This window comes from Magallana gigas, chromosome 5, assembly GCF_963853765.1.
Source record: "Magallana gigas chromosome 5, xbMagGiga1.1, whole genome shotgun sequence".
In the NCBI taxonomy this organism is placed as follows: domain Eukaryota; kingdom Metazoa; phylum Mollusca; class Bivalvia; order Ostreida; family Ostreidae; genus Magallana; species Magallana gigas.
In genome coordinates, this window is record NC_088857.1 from 10,157,630 (window position 1) to 10,164,172 (window position 6,543).

Consider the following 6,543-nt stretch of genomic DNA (forward strand, 5'->3'; position numbering starts at 1 on the left):
TCAACAAGCCTCCGCCGATCTAACTGAGCTACGCTGATACACTAAAGTAATGGTGAATAACTTTGGTTATTTTATATCATTAATTATTTAACAAAAGTGAAATGTTTTTGGTGAAAACCACGGATTTTGACCTATTATGGGTATAGACTCCATTTCGATAAATCATTAATTAATAAAAATGAAAAAAAAATTATCCTTTAAATAAAAGTACTTTTAGGATGGAGTCAAGACCCATTCATTCCTAAAATTTGCAATTTAGAACAGTAAATGATCAAGATTTTTGCATATAAAACGCTGCGAAGCGTAAGGGAACCCATATCTGTCGTGTTTACTGAATGGAAGCATATGTTTGACTTACACCATAAAATTTACACCATAAACAATGTTTACAATTGGGGGTATTTGAATCGCATCGCGTTTCGTGTTTTCTGACGTTTGCAATGTCCTAAACATTAACAGATGAAACTGTACTATCCTACAGTCAAAATGTCACACGTTAATATTTAATTAATGTATGTTTTTGATTATATTAATGGAGGGAATTTGTATAGTGAAAACGCTGTTACAAATTTTTTATTAATGCTGTAGGCTGAATAATCGTCGAAAATTGACAAACTGTATGATGATAAATCGGCAATTTTAGACTATATGCTTCATGTAAAGATTTTTCACAAAACCTATCGAATGTAGACCTAATTCATGCATTCTCAACTGTCTTCAATTTGGAGAATATCGAATCAATATTAAATATAATATATAGTAACTTTCATAAAAATCCTCAAGTTTCAAAATAATGATTCTGGTGTATAATGTGTATCAAAGTCAACTGATAAGTAAATAACAACAGGCCCATGGGTCAAATACCTCACTTAAATATCTCGAATAAATTTTGGGTTTGGGATGAAGTCCACATTTTGAAGAAAAAATATTGAATCCAGTATATTTGTGTGTCATTGTGTTTACATAAATGATATCACAAGTTGTAGCATTGAAGGTCTATGTGGATGGCGATAAAAAGATATTCGAAGAAGAAAAATGTTTGCGCCGAGAAAAAGTGGTGGGGGTGGGGAGCCCCCCCCCCCCCCCCCCCGATGCTTCATGCTGACTATAGTCGCCTAATGTCACACTGGGACGTAGTAGATTAATTGTATTTGATTTTGTTTTCATCTTCTCTCCATGATTTTACATACCTTTTTTGATCACTTTATTGATAGAAGTAAATGTTTGAACAATCCAGAATCAACACCATACCAGGATGCTTGCATAGTAATGATATTGTGGTACAAGAATGTACATCAAATTTATACATAATCGTTAGTTTAGCAATTTCCCGTCTTCTAACCAAAGATTCCTATGGGCAGCGGAAAGGGCAAAAAATACATTTTTACAAAATCAACGATAAACTAAATTCAGCAATCTAAAATAATATTATCAATGACCATAAATGCAAAACCAATAGTCTTCTTTGCAAAATAAATGTACATAAAAATCAACCAAAGGTATTTAAATACAAATCAAACACAAAAAGTAAAACCAACAGACATAAATGTAAAACGAACATACATCAACATGAAACAAGCGGACGCACAAATAAACACCAGGTGGCGTTTTTTGGGAAGCAATATACGTCATCGATTATTGGAATCCGGGATGGTTCGCACCTATTCTGTTTCGCCCTGAGATGTTTCCCACCTCAATGTTTCGCACCTGCATCGGAGCAAACCATCTGACTGTATTGTAATGTAATGGAGTGTTGATGTAATTAGAAATGTACATGTATATATAGTTAGCAAAGATCTATTTTGGGGACCATTTAATTACATAAATTACCGGTATCTGGTTGAACTTTACATTACCCAACTGCATCCACTATTTAACTACGATTTTTACCAGTCTTATTCTTATAGCAAACGTGGGGTTAAATATTATTTCCATTCCCATTTATTTATTATGATTTATTTAAAATTATAAATAATATTTTAATGACCTGTTTATACTCGTACATTTGTTCCAAATTTCCTATTCGGATGAAAACATATGTATAATCAATTATTGTACAGTCTTATATATAAAAAAAAAGTCATTTATTTGTTACCCATAAACATGATGATATACAAATACATGTATCTGGAAAAAAAAATTTTAAATGCTACAAGACATATATGTACATTGTGAATTAAAATTAAGTGCATGTATCAGAATACTTCAAGCTTTTCGAAACATAGGCTTCGGAACCGGGGGGGGGGGGGCTTTTTGCAAAGTTAGACCTAACCATTAGGCACATAGCAGAATAGACGGTTCAGCCCCCCCCCTCCACTTTTTCTCGCAGGAAATATAATTGTTCCTTAATGTACCTTGAAAGATTGAGAAGTTAGAGTCTTAGGCATACTAGCCCCCCCCCCCCCCCATCCCCCCACCCCCCCACCACGGATTAAGATTTTCATGATTTGGGGGAAAATAATTTTTAATGTACTAGGTTAGATTTTTTCTTTTGGAAGTATAGGTTTACTCCCCCCACCCTCACCCCCCCCCCCTCCCCCACGGATTAGGATTTTTTATGATTTTGGGAATTAGGTTTTTTTCTCTCAATATTTCTGAGGATCAGTCTAGCCCCCCCCCCCCCCACTTTCAATTTGCTTCCGACGCCAGTGCGACGTGAATACTGCCATGCCTTAAATTTTCTTCAAACTACTTGTACAGGCAATACATAAGACTGTAGGAAAATAAATCAAACTTCGTTATAGAAAACATTGTATGCATTAATTAATGCATATTTTGATGATAACAATTTATACAAAATGTTTATTTTATGACTTTCCGTTTCCGTCAGGCTAAGGCACATCTATATAGATAATTATAGCAAACCAAATTTTCACGCCTCTATTCACGTAAAATTTGTCAGTCATTTGTTGCATTTCGTATCACTTTAATTTTACCGGGTGGAAGTAATGCAAAAGTTATAACTTGACATCTTTGTAAATTTTGTATTTACTGCCATCCGGAAAATAAACAATTTATAGAATAAAAAGAAGTCGGATAGAAATAAATTTTTTAACGAGTTTGACTTTTGCCATAAGAATAAGACTGGTAATAGGCGTAGTTTAAAAAATGGATACAGGGGAGGGGGGTGTGTAATGTAAAGTTCAAGCTGATAATTTATGTAATTAAATGATCCCATAAACAGAGCTATGCTAACAATATAATATTTTACATTTGTAATTAACATTCCCAAATTTTTCATTATAAAAATACAGGTAATTCTCAAGTGAATGACAGGCTATAAATGTTATTACAACACAGTTCACACCTCTTGTTCTGAACCATATAAAACGACATGGCTTAATAAAATTAGTAAATAAAAATCCTAATCAAGCAAGAACGCTCTCTTGGCGATGCATGCATAAAGACAAGCACTGTTTCAATAGTTTTTTTTAAAAACATATTTCAATTCTTGTATAGGTAATAATTAATTTCAGAGGAATGATAATACGAGAAAAATATCTAAATACAGTGAGATGTTTCGCTCCGAGGCAGGTGCGAAACATCTCAGGGCGAAACAAAATAGGTGCGAACCATCCCGGATTCCAATAATCGATGACGTATATTGCTTCCCAAAAAACGCCACCTGGTGTTTATTTGTGCGTCCGCTTGTTTCATGTTGATGTATGTTCGTTTTACATTTATGTCTGTTGGTTTTACTTTTTGTGTTTGATTTGTATTTAAATACCTTTGGTTGATTTTTATGTACATTTATTTTGCAAAGAAGACTATTGGTTTTGCATTTATGGTCATTGATAATATTATTTTAGATTGCTGAATTTAGTTTATCGTTGATTTTGTAAAAATGTATTTTTTGCCCTTTCCGCTGCCCATAGATTCCCACCTTTCTCAAACTACATGATTTGATTCCGTTTAGGCCAAAATCGGAAGTCCCGTGCCGATGACAAATGTTGTAGTGTGATCGATGAGATAAAGCAAGTATCTCTCGCATACATTTATGAAATTCTTTGAAATATTACACCGAATTGTTACTCTTCTCAAAAGTCAAGCACGTAGCATCGTTTTTTTCAAAAGTGGGTGGAGGGGGGGCAGACTCATCCAAAAAATTTGGAGGGGGGTGGGTATACCTTTAAATTCAAAACCCGTTTTCAGGTAGGACTTCATCCTATCGAACGACCCAAAGGTGGTCGAGTGATTGTCAGCTGACGTATTGAAGTCGGTGAACGAACGATCAGTCAGATGGCCAGTTGTATGACGTCGTGTATTGTTTTAAAACTGGTTCAACATTCGGAGAATGTTTCTTTACTATCAAGTCGCCTTGACATTTCAGTTTTACAAATAACAAACCAAGGTTCAACATTTTTAACTGTGGTCCAGGTAATTTTATCGCGGTTTAAAGTAAGTTAACTTATCACCAAGCGTATTGAGTTCCATCTATCGTCGAAGAATGCACCACACCCGGTTAAAAGCTAGATAACTCGCCCTTTTCTTGTGTCCTTAGTTAACCCCACCCTATCGCAGGTTCCCATGTCAGCAGTTGCATATTCTTCTTTCTTAAATCGCTAATATATTTTTGAAATATATGCTGTTAACCATGATTATATATATTATCGAATAAAAATACACATATGTGAAAGCCATGGCAGAACAGTACGTCCGTCATTCAATGAGATCATTTGACCAATAAAATGTTTTTTTTGGTGATTCATTCGCGGGTTATGTATTTTTTTCTGCAATGATCGCTACCTTCATAACCCGCATGAACCATTAAAGAAAAGCATTTTATTGTTTATATTAACATCTTTCTTTTAACTTATTAATAAATTGAGCGTAAAAAGTAAGTAAAATTCACTAAATTACTGTAAATGTACATAAGTACGTTTGCTAAATGAAACAGCCAAATCGTCTCCTTTGAGACTTTGAGTCTGACATCTTCATGATTATTTCGTGCAGTCCGTGATTTTTCTTGGGTAGTTGTAGATCTCGACCAATCGATAAACAGGGCGTGTCAATTTCAGTCCTGTCACTTTCTTGTCAGTTTCAGCCGCTGTAGATTTTGACCAACCGATACACGGGGCGTGTAGATTTCAGAGGGCTGTATCTATAGAACTATGAATTAACTATAAGTTTCCGTAAGAAATAGAGGGAATAATACTTGGTAGATGTAAATATATTGTATTGTGCAATAATTCTGAGATTCCGATGCTCTTTCTGTTTCACAACTTTGAATGATACCGAAGAAGTCTGAGTAGTAACCTTTAGTAACGAAGATTATATTTTGTAAGCTTCATTGTCCAGAGGTACATGCGTTATTATTATACTTTCATGTTAAATACTGAAATCTGATTGGTTTAAACGCAGTTGGTAATCCGTTCTAATACCCTCAGCGTAAGCAACACACTTGGCAAAGGGTAACACAACGAATTGTTACATGCGCGCAAATCATGGTTTACGGTCGAGGTTCGTAAACTATGGTTAACAGTCGATAAACCTAATTTAAAACTATGACGCTTGGCATTATTTATATAATGTAACCCAATTGATTATGGCACACCAAATTCACAAAAATAGTTAAACATAGTTTTAAATTAGGTTTATCGACTGTTAACCATAGTTTACGAACCTCGACCGTAAACTATAGTTAACTATTCGTAAACTATAACTTTCATCTGCAAAACCATATTTAACGGTTGTAAATTATAGTTTACGAATGGTTATCTAAGTTTGTATGCAAATAACGTTAACGTTATAGATTTTAGTTTAAACAATATTTATTGATATTTTACAAAAGCATGTACATGTATTCGGCATAAAGTACAATAAGATTGGGAAACAAGCCAAAAAGCTTACACAAATCCCTCTCTTATAGATTTTACCGATAAATATAGATTCGTGTTTGTAAAGTATAATTTTACATTCGTGAAGTATATAGTTAAGAGTTGTTTATCATAGTTTAAAAATCGTGAAACCATAGTTATCAGATAAACTATGTTTTGCAATCCCAACTGTTTGTTTTCAGTGTTAATTATTGTTTAACACTTCTGAAAAATAAGTGATCGCATTGACTATGGTTTACAATTGTGAAATATACGATTATTAACATTCGTAAACTAAAGTTTTTTGTTCGTAAAGTTTATAACCGTTGCACCTAGTTTGTCACTGTGAAACTATGATGAGCTCATTGTTGTGAATTTGGTGTGTCATAGTAATTGATGAGATTTCCCGCTTCAGAAAAAAATTGAAGGAGCCAATTGGAACACGGAATGTATTCTTCATGAGAACGAGAAAACTCCAGCCAGTTGGCTAGCGATTGGTATTCGCAAGCGAGATAGGCCGTGGGGTCCTTTAAGCAATGTAATTTATTTCATCCAGACCTTTGCTGTATCTAAGTAAGAAATTACAAACCTTTGCTGTATCTAAGTAAGAAATTACAAACCTTTGCTTTATAAAAGTAACAAATCACACTTAAGTAAAAACTTCAAAATACCCTGAACAATTTGTCTCTATTGATGACGTAAATGCATATACCCTGTTGGATTGTAA